Here is a 16,826-nt window from a genome sequence, read left to right on the forward strand (position 1 = left end):
CAAGTCCTCAGATGTGTATAGTCCACTGTTCTAACCACGTGTCACTAACAAGTCATCAGATGTGTATAGTACACTGTTCTAACCACGTGTCACTAACAAATCATCGATATGTATAGTCCACAGTGCTATCAACTTGTCGCTAACAAGTCATCAGATGTGTATAGTCCACTCTTCTATCAACTTGTCAGTCACAAGTCCTCAGATGTGTATAGTCCACTGTTCTAAACACGTGTCACTAAGAAGTCATCAGATGTGCATAGTCCACTGTTCTAACCACGTGTCACTATCAAATCATCGATATGTATAGTCCACAGTTCTATCAACTTGTCACAAACAAGGCCTAAGATGTGTATAGCTCACTGTTCTTTTCACGTGTCACTAACTAGTCGTCAGATGTGTGTAGTCCACTCTTCTATCAACTTGTCACAAACAAGTCCTCAGATGTCTATAGCTCCCTTTTTTTTTTACGTGTCACTAACAAGTTATCAGATATGTATAGTCCACTGTTCTATCAACTTGTCAGTCACAAGTCCTCAGATGTGTGTAGTCCACTGTTCTAACCACGTGTCACTAACAAGTCATCAGATGTGCATAGTCCACTGTTCTATCGACTTGTCACTCACAAGTCCTCAGATGTGTATAGTTCACTGTTCTAACCACGTGTCACTAACAAGTCATCGATATGTATAGTCCACCGTTCTATCAACTTGTCACTAACAAGTCCTCAGATGTGTATAGTCCACTGTTCTAACCACGTGTCACTAACAAGTCATCAGATATGTATAGTCCACTGTTCTATCAACTTGTCACTCACAAGTCCTCAGATGTGTATAGTCCACTGTTCTAACCACGTGTCACTAACAAGTCCTCAGATGTGTATAGTACACTGTTCTAACTACGTGTCACTAACAAATCATCGATATGTATAGTCCACAGTTCTATCAACTTGTCACTAACACGTCATCAGATATGTATAGTCCACTGTTCTATCAACTTGTCACTCACAAGTCCTCAGATGTGTATAGTCCACTGTTCTAACCACGTGTCACTAACAAGTCATCGATATGTATAGTCCACAGTTCTATCAACTTGTCGCTAACAAGTCATCAGATGTGTATAGTCCACTGTTCTATCAACTTGTCAGTCACAAGTCCTCAGATGTGTATAGTCCACTGTTCTAAACACGTGTCACTAAGAAGTCATCAGATGTGCATAGTCCACTGTTCTAACCACGTGTCACTAACAAATCATCGATATGTATAGTCCACAGTTCTATCAACTTGTCACAAACAAGGGCTAAGATGTGTATAGCTCACTGTTCTTTTCACGTGTCACTAACAAGTCCTCAGATGTGTGTAGTCCACTCTTCTATCAACTTGTCACAAACAAGTCCTCAGATGTGTATAGCTCACTGTTCTTTTCACGTGTCACTAACAAGTTATCAGATATGTATAGTCCACTGTTCTATCAACTTGTCAGTCACAAGTCCTCAGATGTGTGTGGTCCACTGTTATAACCACGTGTCACTAACAAGTCATCAGATGTGCATAGTCCACTGTTCTATCGACTTGTCACTCACAAGTCCTCAGATGTGTATAGTTCACTGTTCTAACCACGTGTCACTAACAAGTCATCGATATGTATAGTCCACCGTTCTATCAACTTGTCACTAACAAGTCCTCAGATGTGTATAGTCCACTGTTCTAACCACGTGTCACTAACAATTTATCAGATATGTATAGTCCACTGTTCTATCAACTTGTCACTCACAAGTCCTCAGATGTGTATAGTCCACTGTTCTAACCACGTGTCACTAACAAGTCCTCAGATGTGTATAGTACACTGTTCTAACTACGTGTCACTAACAAATCATCGATATGTATAGTCCACAGTTCTATCAACTTGTCACTAACACGTCATCAGATATGTATAGTCCACTGTTCTATCAACTTGTCACTCACAAGTCCTCAGATGTGTATAGTCCACTGTTCTAACCACGTGTCACTAACAAGTCATCGATATGTATAGTCCACAGTTCTATCAACTTGTCGCTAACAAGTCATCAGATGTGTATAGTCCACTCTTCTATCAACTTGTCAGTCACAAGTCCTCAGATGTGTATAGTCCACTGTTCTAAACACGTGTCACTAAGAAGTCATCAGATGTGCATAGTCCACTGTTCTAACCACGTGTCACTAACAAATCATCGATATGTATAGTCCACAGTTCTATCAACTTGTCACAAACAAGGGCTAAGATGTGTATAGCTCACTGTTCTTTTCACGTGTCACTAACAAGTCCTCAGATGCGTGTAGTCCACTCTTCTATCAACTTGTCACAAACAAGTCCTCAGATGTGTATAGCTCACTGTTCTTTTCACGTGTCACTAACAAGTTATCAGATATGTATAGTCCACTGTTCTATCAACTTGTCAGTCACAAGTCCTCAGATGTGTGTGGTCCACTGTTCTAACCACGTGTCACTAACAAGTCATCAGATGTGCATAGTCCACTGTTCTATCAACTTGTCACTAACAAGTCCTCAGATGTGTATAGTCCACTGTTCTAACCACGTGTCACTAACAAGTCATCAGATATGTATAGTCCACTGTTTTATCAACTTGTCACTCACAAGTCCTCAGATGTGTATAGTTCACTGTTCTAACCACGTGTCACTAACAAATCATCGATATGTATAGTCCACAGTTCTATCAACTTGTCACTAACACATCATCAGATATGTATAGTCCACTGTTCTATCAACTTGTCACTCACAAGTCCTCAGATGTGTATAGTCCACTGTTCTAACCACGTGTCACTAACAAGTCATCGATATGTATAGTCCACAGTTCTATCAACTTGTCACTAACAAGTCAAGAGATGTGCATAGTCCACTGTTCCAACCACGTGTCACTAACAAGTCATCGATATGTATAGTCCACAGTTCTATCAACTTGTCACTAACAAGTCATCAGATGTCTATACTCCCCTCTTCTATCAACTTGTCAGTCACAAGTCCTCAGATGTGTATAGTCCACTGTTCTATCCACGTGTCACTCACAAATCATCAGATCTGTATAGCCCACTGTTCTAACCACGTGTCACTAACAAGTCATCAGACGTATATAGCCCACTGTTCTATCCACGTCTCACTAACACGTCATCAGATATGTATAGCCCACTGTTCTATCCACGTGTCACTAACACGTCATCAGATGTGTATAGTCCACTGTTTTATCCACGTGTCACTAACACGTTATCAGACGTATATAGCTCACTGTTCTGTAAGTCATCAGATGTGTATTGTCCACTGTTCTGTAAGTCATCAGATGTGTATAGTCCACTGTTCTATCAACTTGTCACTCACAAGTCCTCAGATGTGTATAGCCCACTGTTCTATCAACTTGTCACTCACAAGTCCTCAGATGTGTATAGTCCACTGTTCTAACCACGTGCCACTAACAAGTCATCAGATGTGTATAGTTCACAGTTCTATCAACTTGTCACTCATAAGTCCTCAGATGTGTACAGTCCACTGTTCCAACCACGTGTCACTAACAAATCATCGAAATGTATAGTCCACAGTTTTATCAACTTGTCACTAATAAGTATCAAATGTGTGATGTCCACTCTTCTATCAACTTGTCAGTCACAAGTCCTCAGATGTGTATAGTCCACTGTTCTAACCACGTGTCACTAACAAGTCCTCAGATGTGTATAGTACACTGTTCTAACCACGTGTCACTAACAAATCATCGATATGTATTGTCCACAGTTCTATCAACTTGTCACTAACACGTCATCAGATGGGTATAGTCCACAGTTCTATCAACTTGTCACATACAAGTCCTCAGATGTGTATTGCTCACTTTTTTTTTCACGTGTCACTAACAAGTCATCGATATGTATAGTCCACAGTTCTATCAACTTGTCACTAACAAGTCCTCAGATGTGTATAGTCCACTGTTCTAACCACGTGTCACTAACAAGTCATCAGAGATGTATAGTCCACTGTTCTACCAACTTGTTACTCACAAGTCCTCAGATGTGTATAGTCCACTGTTCTATAAACTTGTCACTAACAAGTCCTCAGATGTGTATAGTCCACTGTTCTAACCACGTGTCACTAACAAGTCATCAGATATGTATAGTCCACTGTTCTATCAACTTGTCACTCACAAGTCCTCAGATGTGTATAGCTCACTCTTCTTTTCACGTGTCACTAACAAGTCCTCAGATGTGTATAGTACACTGTTCTAACCACGTGTCACTAACAAATCATCTATATGTATAGTCCACAGTTCTATCAACTTGTCACTAACACGTCATCAGATATGTATAGTCCACTGTTCTATCAACTTGTCACTCACAAGTCCTCAGATGTGTATTGTTCTCTGTTCTAACCACGTGTCCCTAACAAGTCATCGATATGTATAGTCCACAGTTCTATCAACTTGTCACTAACAAGTCCTCAGATGTGTATAGTCCACTGTTCTAACCACGTGTCACTAACACGTCATCAGATGTGTATAGTCCACTGTTCTATCAACTTGTCAGTCACAAGTCCTCAGATGTGTATAGTCCACTGTTCTAACCACGTGTCACTAACAAGTCCTCAGATGTGTATAGTACACTGTTCTAACCACGTGTCACTAACAAATCATCGATATGTATAGTCCACAGTTCTATCAACTTGTCACTAAGACGTCATCAGATATGTATAGTCCACTGTTCTATCAACTTGTCACTTACAAGTCCTCAGATGTGTATAGTCCACTGTTCTAACCACGTGTCACTAATAAGTCATCAGATGTGTATAGTCCACTGTATTATCCACGTGTCACTAACAAGTCATCAGACGTATATAGCTCACTATTCTGTAAGTCATCAAATGTGTGTAGTCCACTGTTCTATCCACGTGTCACTAACACGTCATCAGATATGTATAATCCACTCTTCTATCAACTTGTCACTCACAAGTCATCAGATGTGTATAGTCCACTGTATTATCCACGTGTCACTAACACGTCATCAGATGTGTATAGTCCATTGTTCTATCTACGTGTCACTAACACGTCATCAGATGTGTATAGTCAACTGTTCTATCCTCGTGTCACTTACACGTCATCAGATGTGTATAGTCCACAGTTTTATCAAGTTGTCACTAACAAGTCCTCAGATGTGTATTGTTCTCTGTTTTAACCACGTGTCCCTAACAAGTCATCGATATGTATAGTCCACAGTTCTATCAACTTGTCACTAACAAGTCCTCAGATGTGTATAGTCCACTGTTCTAACCACGTGTCACTAACACGTCATCAGATGTGTATAGTCCACTGTTCTATCAACTTGTCACTCACAAGTCCTCAGATGTGTATAGTCCACTGTTCTAACCACGTGTCACTAACAAGTCCTCAGATGTGTATAGTACACTGTTCTAACCACGTGTCACTAACAAATCATCGATATGTATAGTCCACAGTTCTATCAACTTGTCACTAACACGTCATCAGATATGTATAGTCCACTGTTCTATCAACTTGTCACTTACAAGTCCTCAGATGTGTATAGTCCACTGTTCTAACCACGTGTCACTAATAAGTCATCAGATGTGTATATTCCATTGTATTATCCACGTGTCACTAACAAGTCATCAGACGTATATAGCTCACTGTTCTGTAAGTCATCAAATGTGTGTAGTCCACTGTTCTATCCACGTGTCACTAACACGTCATCAGATATGTATAATCCACTCTTCTATCAACTTGTCACTCACAAGTCATCAGATGTGTATAGTCCACTGTATTATCCACGTGTCACTAACACGTCATCAGATGTGTATAGTCCATTGTTCTATCTACGTGTCACTAACACGTCATCAGATGTGTATAGTCAACTGTTCTATCCACGTGTCACTAACACGTCATGAGATGTGTATAGTCCACTGATCTATCCACGTGTCACTAATAAGTCATCAGATGTGTATAGTCCACTGTATTATCCACGTGTCACTAATAAGTCATCAGACATATATAGCTCACTGTTCTGTAAGTCATCAAATGTGTGTAGTCCACTGTTCTATCCACGTGTGACTAACACGTCATCAGATATGTATAGTCCACTCTTCTATCAACTTGTCTCTCACTAGTCATCAGATGTGTATAGTCCACTGTTCTATAAGTCATCAGACGTATAATAAAGCAGATTAATTCACACCATTGCTATCAAATACAACTGTTGATGAAACAAGTATAACGGTTTTTAATTCCCCCGAATTTCATAACTCCACGAACATAATTCTGTTGTGTTTTTGCTGTTCATTTTACACGTTTATTAGGATTCCTAAAGTCACAAACCAGGTACCTGTCCCATTATCCTTTAAGATTTTTATTTAAAGTCATAATATTTTATATATGTACATATATACACTTATTATTGCATTCCATGGCTTTGTGCCATTAACATAATATATATGATACCATAATTATCAACATAATAATTCTCTGCTACTATAGTGGTGAGTCTTCGAATTTGCAGGGGTTCGATTCTCCTCGGTGGGCTCAGCAGATAGCCCGATGTGGCTTTACTGTAAGAAAACACACACATCAACATAACGGATCATATTAGAGAAAATACCAGGCACGTAAGAGGGAAATTTTAAAAAAAATGTAAGTATAAACTTTGGAGTTTATCCATATACAATTTGCTAACTGCCCAGTAGACACAAGTCTTTTAACCTTTATACTAACATCACGCTGTTCTCTGACTTCTCACATTAAATTGATTTTATATTTTACAGACATTGTTTTAGTAACAAATGCGAAGAACAACCTCACACGTCATCAAGGTACACCTACTAAATTTCAAACCAACATTTAGTTTTCTAACACATTGTGCACATTTAGATAACAAAGTCCAAGGAAGAATGAATGGGAGTTCTTGTACATTCTGTTAACAGAATAATGAATGACAATTCTTACTTTGTAGAAGTAATCAATCACAGAATTGCTCTCTCAACCCCCTTGGAATCAAAAGTAAAATTTGGGTTTCCATTACCCGCAGGATCCAAATAAAATAGCCAATTCTTAGAGATTACTTCAGACTTGACTTGGAGTATCTATCGAATTTATTCAATAGATGGCGCTTTTTCTTAAAAAAGAAGAGTCGAATAATAACTTGTATTATCAAAAGTAAAAGTACAACAAATGATGTACATTACAGACCGACTGTGTAATTAATTGGTGATTCTCACCAATAAGCTGATGTCCTAAAAAATACAATAAAACTATTTCTTATGAATACCTAGTTTAATGTGTTGATACCAAAATTAAAAAACACATACCTTTCCATATTAGTCTTCTGACAGTGTCCAATAAAACGAACAGTAGTCAGTATACACCGACATTGAACACGTTATTACCCTACATAATTCAGTAACACCAACTGTAGTAGATGTCACCTTTCAATACGTTATTTCCCTACATAATTCAGTAACACCAACTACATTAGATGTCACCTTTCAATACGTTATTTCCCTACATATTTCAGTAACACCAACTGTAGTAGATGTCACCTTTCAATACGTTATTTCCCTACATATTTCAGTAACACCAACTGAAGTAGATGTCACCTTTCAACATCTTATTTCCCTACATAATTCAGTAACACCAACTGAAGTAGATGTCACCTTTCAACACGTAATTTCCCTACATAATTCAGTAACACCAACTGTAGTAGATGTCACCTTTCAACACGTAATTTCCCTAGATAATTCAGTAACATCAACTGAAGTAGATGTCACCTTTCAACACGTAATTTCCCTACATAATTCAATATCATCAACTGAAGTAGATGTCACCTTTCAACACGTTATTTCCCTACATAATTCAGTAACACCAACTGAAGTAGATATCACCTTTCAACACGTAATTTCCTACATAATTCAATTTCATCAACTGAAGTAGATGTCACCTTTCAACACGTAATTTCCCTACATAATTCAATATCATCAACTGAAGTAGATGTCACCTTTCAACACGTTATTTCCCTACATAATTCAATATCATCAACTGAAGTAGATGTCACCTTTCAACACGTTATTTCCCTACATAATTCAGTAACACCAACTGAAGTAGATGTCACCTTTCAACACGTTATTTCCTACATAATTCAGTAACACCAACTGTAGTAGATGTCACTTTTCAACACGTAATTTCCTAGATATTCAGTAACATCAACTGAAGTAGATGTCACCTTTCAACACGTAATTTCCTACATATTCAATATCATCAACTGAGTAGATGTCACCTTTCAACACGTTATTTCCTACATAATTCAGTAACACCAACTGAAGTAGATGTCACCTTTCAACACGTAATTTCCCTACATAATTCAATTTCATCAACTGAAGTAGATGTCACCTTTCAACACGTTATTTCCCTACATAATTCAATATCATCAACTGAAGTAGATGTCACCTTTCAACACGTTATTTCCTACATAATTCAATATCATCAACTGAAGTAGATGTCACCTTTCAACACGTTATTTCCTACATAATTCAGTAACACCAACTGAAGTAGATGTCACCTTTCAACACGTTATTTCCTACATAATTCAGTAACACCAACTGTAGTAGATGTCACTTTTCAACACGTAATTTCCCTAGATAATTCAGTAACATCAACTGAAGTAGATGTCACCTTTCAACACGTAATTTCCCTACATAATTCAATATCATCAACTGAAGTAGATGTCACCTTTCAACACGTTATTTCCTACATAATTCAGTAACACCAACTGAAGTAGATGTCACCTTTCAACACGTAATTTCCCTACATAATTCAATTTCATCAACTGAAGTAGATGTCACCTTTCAACACGTTATTTCCCTACATAATTCAATATCATCAACTGAAGTAGATGTCACCTTTCAATACGTTATTTCCCTTAATAATTAAGTAACACCAACTACAGTAGATGTCACCTTTCAACATCTTATTTCCCTACATAATTCAGTAACACCAACTGAAGTAGATGTCACCTTTCAACACGTTATTTCCCTACATAATTCAGTAACACCAACTGAAGTAGATGTCACCTTTCAACATCTTATTTCCCTACATAATTCAGTAACACCAACTGAAGTAGATGTCACCTTTCAACACGTTATTTCCCTACATAATTCAGTAACACCAACTGAAGTAGATGTCACCTTTCAACACGTAATTTCCTACATAATTCAGTAACACCAACTGTAGTAGATGTCACCTTTCAACACGTTATTTCCCTACATAATTCAGTAACACCAACTGTAGTAGATGTCACTTTTCAACACGTTATTTCCCTAGATAATTCAGTAACATCAACTGAAGTAGATGTCACCTTTCAACACGTAATTTCCCTACATAATTCAATATCATCAACTGAAGTAGATGTCACCTTTCAATACGTTATTTCCCTACATAATTCAGTAACACCAACTGAAGTAGATGTCACCTTTCAACACGTTATTTCCCTACATAATTCAGTAACACCAACTGAAGTAGATGTCACCTTTCAACACGTTATTTCCCTACATAATTCAGTAACACCAACTACAGTAGATGTCACCTTTCAACACCTTATTTCCCTACATAGTTCAATAACACCAACTGAAGTAGATGTCACCTTTCAACACGTTATTTCCCTACATAGTTCAATAACACCAACTGAAGTAGATGTCACCTTTTAACATGTTATTTCTCTACATAGTTCAGTAACACCAACTGCAGTAGATGTCACCTTTCAACACGTTTTTCCCTACATAGTTCAATAACACCAACTGAAGTAGATGTCACCTTTCAACACGTTTTTTCCCTACATAGTTCAATAACACCAACTGAAGTAGGTGTCACCTTTCAACACGTTATTTCCCTAGATAATTCAATAACACCAACTGAAGTAGGTGTCACCTTTCAACACAGTTTTTCCCTACATAGTTCAATAACACCAACTGAAGTAGATGTCACCTTTCAGCTGGATATATCCCCGTTTCTTGGAAGGAAGCAATAATATTAATGTTCCAGAAAGATGGAAAGCCAGCGAATAAACCAAACAACTACCGCCCGATTAGCTTAACCAGTTGTATTGGCAAAGTATTAGAGAGGATAATTAGTAATCGTCTGTCAGTTTACTTAGAAGAAAATTCAAAATTACCAGAAATTGAAAACGAATTTCGATAAAACCATCAATCTACAGACCACCTGATTCGACTTACAGAATCAATTACTGATAGCTTCAACAAAAAATAATGCACTGTAGCTTGCTTTCTCGACATTGAGAAAGCATTTGACACAGTGTGGCATAACGGCTTACGACATAGATTGCTTGAAATGGTATTACTCCAGGAAACTATTCGCTGGCTGTCCAACTTCCTGGATAACAGAATGTGTAAAGTAGATAAGAATGGGGCCCACTCAGGGTCCTTTTCACCCGAAGCAGGAGTCCCGCAGGGAGGGGTTGTTAGCTCTATATTATTTATCATGTACGTGAGTAATATGCCTCTGTCGGACCTAAATTTAGGTTATGCATCACAGTTCGCTGACGATGTAGCAGTCTGGAAAAGTGCCCCCACTCCGTCAATAGCAGCAACGAACCTACAACCAGTCCTAAATAACATCGAAGAATACTGCCAGAAATACAGAATCAAAATTAATATTCCAAAAACCCAAGTCATATTATTCAGCAGACTGAATAAGCTGAAAAAGATCCACCAAAACTCTATATGAATGGATCACTTTTACTGACTGCTACTTCTGCTAAATTTCTAGGTCTAACCTATGATTCAAAATTAACGTGGTTACCACACATTAAAAATATACTGATACGAATTTGGAAAAGAGCAAACTATGTAAGAAGTCTTTCAGGTAAAATCCAAGGAACATCACCAGACAACATACTTAAAATCTACAAAACGTACATTAGACCAACAATAGAATATGCATCACCTGCCTGGATTAACATAGCACCCACACATGTACAGAAACTTCAACGTATACAAAATTCAGTACTAACTTCAGCATATAAAGTACCACGTAGCACCTCAACCACATTCATGCATAAGTATGCAAACATAGACACAATATCTGAAAGACTCTTGCATAATTCTCTGAAATATTTCAATAAGAATTGGCATAAAAATGAATTAATGTGTGATCTCGACAGATATCACGTACATGATGTAAATGGTCCTAAATACCTCTCCCCTTTTAACATATATTTAAGAAATGTAACACAAGCTGGCCACTATGCACTAGACACTTAGTCCTTGTTTCTTTTTATTATTATAATTATTATTTTCTTTTTTTAATCATTATTTTTTTCTCTCTTTTTGAATTATTATTTAATTATTGAATAACAATTATTATTATTACTTTTGTGTGTGTGTGTGTTACTACAAGTAGTAGTAGCATTCTCTCTATGAAGAAAAAGGAGAACAATACAAAAAAAATATATATATATGAAAATACAAAAAAATAAAAAATGAAGAAAAAAAACACAAGAGAAATAATAAAAGGAAAAAAAACAAAACTTCTTGTTCGTCCATGCATGGACTGAGCCCTGAAATGGGCCTGAGTATGATGTTATTCTATTACTCTGGCCCAAAGCTTAAAAACAAAACAAAAAAAAAACCCTAACGACAGACGCTATAATCGTTCGGGAGGGAGGAAGAGGTCTAATGTACCTGACCCTCCTGGGTATTTAACATCCATACCCAAATACCGACACAGTAGAACTTGGAGTCCGTCACTCTGGTCCTAAAACTCACTTTTATTACGAACTGCTCGTGATCCTTGAAACTAACTCTTATTTTGAACTACTTTTTCAATAATCACTTGATGAATATCAAAAGGTTTATTTTTTCACTCTATTTGTTACTTTTTTTCCACCCCCTTCCCCTGATGAGGAACGGTAAGTTTAGGGACTTAATATCCTGGGTTCGATCCCCCACCAGTATAAATGTCCCATTATGTATTTTCACACTAGAAACCAAAACAGTAAGTTTGGAATATTTTAAACCTAAGATAAAGTAAACGATGGGTACAAAATAATTCATTTTTATGTCAGAACACTTGCAGACGTTCAAGGACACTGGGCGTTGGTGTGGTCAGTCTTTCGATACCAGTATCATGTTTTTCTTATCGACCATCGTATTCGACAGTACATTTTGTAGCATCAAGGTTGAACCAATATTATTCTCGGTTTTATTTCGGTGCTAACTATTTTTTTAAGCTATTCTTGAAACTTTATATTGTTAAGATATGCACTAACTACAAACACTGTGCCAGTTCTTTGCTGGAATTCGATAAATAAGGGCTGAAAGTTTCCTTTTTTTAATTACTGAGGGAAAAAAATTATCCGTTAAAAAATCTATCCGTCGTAGGATAGAATCACGCCGTCAAATATGGCAGCTCTTTCAGACACGAGGGCCTTATAATGTGACGGTCAGTCCCAATATTAATTGGTAAAGTGCGGCATGGACAGGTGGAGAAAGGCATTCGACTCGTAATCTGAGGGTCGCGGGTTCGAATCCCCTTTCACACCAAACATGCTCGCCCTTTCAGTCTTGGTGGCGTTATAACGTTACGATCAATCCCACTATTCGTTGGTAAAAGAGTAGCCCAAGAGTTGGCGATGGGTGGTGATGACTAACTGCCTTCCCTCTAGTCTTACATTGGTAAATTAGGGAGGGCTAGTGCGGATAGCCCTCGTGTAGCTTTGCGCGAAATTCAGAAAGAAAGACACAAAATCTATACCTTGAAATCACCAACATGTATACGTGTTCACTGTACACCCGGAGAGGGTCGTGTGTTATACCAGTTACAACAAACAATTAATGTAAAGAACTACCCAGGAAGAAGGGGAATTGAAATCATTAAACTTTCTTGAGAAATATACGGGAAACTCCCAGAAGTGATTAGTGTATTAACTGTAGGATCGAAAACATTTACAAAGTCGAAACTATTGTTGTAATTCTGGGGTTAGCCCAAACATGTGAGGCTGTAAATGTACATTCGTTAAGAAACGAAGTAAATCTGAGGATACCAACCATTTAAAAACAATGTAAACAAGGCAATAGGGACTTTGTATGTATCATGCATATACAATAGTGGAGACACACAGTGTTAATAGGGAAAAACAGAAGAAACTAAATCAACACATTCATTCTGACATGTACCTGTACCATTACGTTTTACCATTACAGTTAACACTGAACACGTTCATTCTTACACGTACCTGTACCATTACGTTTTACCATTACAGTTAACACTGAACACATTCATTCTTACACGTACCTGTACCATTACGTTTTACCATTACAGTTAACACTGAACACATTCGTTCTTACACGTACCTGTACCATTACGTTTTACCATTACAGTTGACACTGAACACGTTCGTTCAGTGTAGACAGTGCTGCCACCTGCCTGATAATGGTTGTTGTACCTCTTGCCCATTTTTCTGTAATTTCTCCGAAGTGAACTAAAGATTGAATGTGGCTCTTTTTTTTAAATGTTTAATTGATGGCCACTATAAAAACAAATGTTTTTTGTCACAAAATCTGTAATTCCAAAGATTAATCGAATATTTTATCTTTGAATTAGACCTGTGGCTAATTTATAGAGCAACTGTGAAACATTTCGCAGGTGACAAAATAAAGAACCAGCCTGTCCAGTTAACGAATCAGCGTTTCTCAGAAAGGTGACGTTGTCCTTTCCTACTAAAGACACGATAATATCAAGATTTATAACCACTGCCTGAGTTGTTTACTGTCTGAGATAAAACTCGGCTGTTTGGTAATTATATTTTATTATTTACGTGTAGATAGCCAGTTGTTTGTACAATTACAGACTGAAATAAACATGCTTTGTTTAACATAGATGACGTAAAAGGAATAGATTGGATATATAATAAAGAGATACGTATTATTTAACTAGTCTTGTCTTTTACGCATTTTGTTTTATTATCATATTAATGTGTCTTAAGTTTCGTAACATATAAACAAAAACATTTCAATTTCATAACGCTCTGACACATTTGGAACAAGAGTAATCACACAGTGCCAGATGCCAGTACCTGAGAGAGAGTGAATGGGTGTCTGATAGAGTTTTACCAGTTTACAAGAGGCATCATTAACAGCTAGAGTGACCTCTGACACTGAACGTCTGGTTAAGAAATACAATTAGCTTCAGACATAAAAGACCTGGCATGACCAGGTGGTTAGAGTGCTCGACTCGCAATCTGAGAGCCGCGAGTTCGAGGATTCATACTCGCCCTTTCAGCTTCCGGGGCGTCATAATGGTACGGTCAATCCCACTATGCGTCAGTAAAAGAGCAGCCCAAAAATTGGCGGTGCATAGTGATGACTAGCTGCCTTCCCTGTAGTCTTACACTGCTAAATTATGAATGGCTACTTCAGATAGCCAGCCCTCTTGTAACTTTGCGCGGAATTCAAAAACCAAACAAACAATCGGGCGTAAATTAAATAACTGTTTTTGTACTCTTGGAACTCAGCTTCAAATTCAAGTGCTAGATATCTTCAGTTTTCATAAAACATGATATACACGTCATGACAAGGAAAGCAGTTCACAGATATTTCTCTCTGTAAGGGATACAGTCATTATGTTGAATTTTATACACTTACGTCCGTGTGATACAGTCATTATGTTGAATTTCATATACTTACGTCCGTGTGATACAGTCATTATGTTGAATTTCATACACTTACGTCCGTGTGATACAGTCATTATGTTGAATTTCATACACTTACGTCCGTGTGATACAGTCATTATGTTGAATTTCATACACTTACGTCCGTGTGATACAGTCATTATGTTGAATTTCATACACTTACGTCCGTGTCATACAGTCATTATGTTGAATTTCATATACTTACATCTTTGTAATACAGCCATTATGTTGGATTTCATATACTTACAACTTTGTGATACAGCTGTTATAGTTACGTTCGTGATACAGCCGTCATGTTAAGTCCGACACACTTACGTCCGTGTAATACAGACACGACGTTGAGTCTGATACACTTTCGTGTGTTTAATAGGAAGTGTAATTATCAGGATAATAGTATCTACTGAACTGTGTTTGTGATAACTCTATGATAGTGTCAAAACTCATGTGACGACATTTCGTGAAATGCCGGTTGTTCAGATTTGTTATTGTCGTTTCTTAATGTGTAAATAAGCCAGCTATCGATCTTTCGTGTACATAAACAGACAACTGATATAACTTTTAACAAATAATCACCCATGACATCACTTTCCACTGTTTCAGCGCTTGAAAAGTATCCGAGGTACGTTGTGCTCTTGAAGCCAGTTAAAGATTCTTCACAAACACTTAAACCATTAATAATTTGCTCTTTACTGTGGAGGTTTCTATTATTAAATATTACAAAGTAATCTTCACTGTGGAGTTTTCTATTATTAAATATTACACAGTAACTTTTACTGTGCAGGTTTCTATTATTAAATATTACACAGTAACCTTCACTGTGGAGTTTTCTATTATTAAATATTACACAGTAACTTTTACTGTGGAGGTTTCTATTATTAAATATTACACAGTAACCTTTACTGTGGAGTTTTCTATTATTAAATATTACACAGTAGCCTTTACTGTGGAGTTTTCTATTATTAAATATTAAACAGTAACCTTCACTGTGGAGTTTTCTATTATTAAATATTACACAGTAACTTTTACTCTGGAGGTTTCTATTATTAAATATTACACAGTAACTTTACTCTGGAGGTTTCTATTATTAAATATTACACAGTAACCTTTACTGTGGAGGTTTCTATTATTAAATATTACACAGTAACCTTCACTGTGAAGGTTTCTATTATTAAATATTACACTAACCTTTACTGTGGAGTTTTCTATTATTAAATATTACACAGTAACCTTTACTGTCGAGGTTTCTATTATTAAATATTACACAGTAACCTTTACTGTGGAGTTTTCTATTATTAAATACAACACAGTAACCTTTACTGTGGAGTTTTCTATTATTAAATATAACACAGTAACTTTTACTGTGGAGTTTTCTATTATTAAATATTACACAGTAACCTTTACTGTGGAGTTTTCTATTATTAAATATTACACAGTAACCTTTACTGTGGAGGTTTCTATTATTAATATTATACAGTAACCTTTACTGTGGAGGTTTCTATTATTAAATATTACACAGTAACCTTCACTGTGGAGGTTTCTATTATTAAATATTACACAGTAACCTTCACTGTGGAGGTTTCTATTATTAAATATTACACAGTAACCTTCACTGTGGAGGTTTCTATTATTAAATATTACACAGTAGCCTTTACTGTGGAGTTTTCTATTATTAAATATTAAACAGTAACCTTCACTGTGGAGTTTTCTATTATTAAATATTACACAGTAACTTTTACTCTGGAGGTTTCTATTATTAAATATTACACAGTAACTTTACTCTGGAGGTTTCTATTATTAAATATTACACAGTAACCTTTACTGTGGAGGTTTCTATTATTAAATATTACACAGTAACCTTTACTGTGGAGTTTTCTATTATTAAATATTACACAGTAACCTTCACTGTGGAGTTTTCTATTATTAAATATTACACAGTAACCTTTACTGTGGAGGTTTCTATTATTAAATATTACACAGTAACCTTCACTGTGGAGTTCTCTATTATTAAATATTACACAGTAACCTTCACTGTGGAGTTTTCTATTATTAAATATTACACAGTAACCTTTACTGTGGAGGTTTCTATTATTAAAT

At 36.6% G+C, this 16,826-nt stretch overlaps 1 long non-coding RNA gene across 1 annotated transcript; it reads right to left on the minus strand.

Annotated features, from left to right (window-relative positions):
• Positions 1–6,381: 6,381 nt before the first annotated feature.
• LOC143257862 (uncharacterized) lies at positions 6,382–15,069 on the minus strand. The gene is made up of 3 exons (XR_013032011.1): positions 14,980–15,069; positions 13,396–13,523; positions 6,382–6,585 (listed from the first exon to the last, which is right to left on the minus strand). It is a non-coding gene; the product is annotated as an uncharacterized LOC143257862 (long non-coding RNA).
• Between the last annotated feature and the right edge of the window lie 1,757 nt (positions 15,070–16,826).

The sequence above is a fragment of the Tachypleus tridentatus genome, chromosome 1 (assembly GCF_004210375.1).
Source record: "Tachypleus tridentatus isolate NWPU-2018 chromosome 1, ASM421037v1, whole genome shotgun sequence".
NCBI classification, from domain to species: domain Eukaryota; kingdom Metazoa; phylum Arthropoda; class Merostomata; order Xiphosura; family Limulidae; genus Tachypleus; species Tachypleus tridentatus.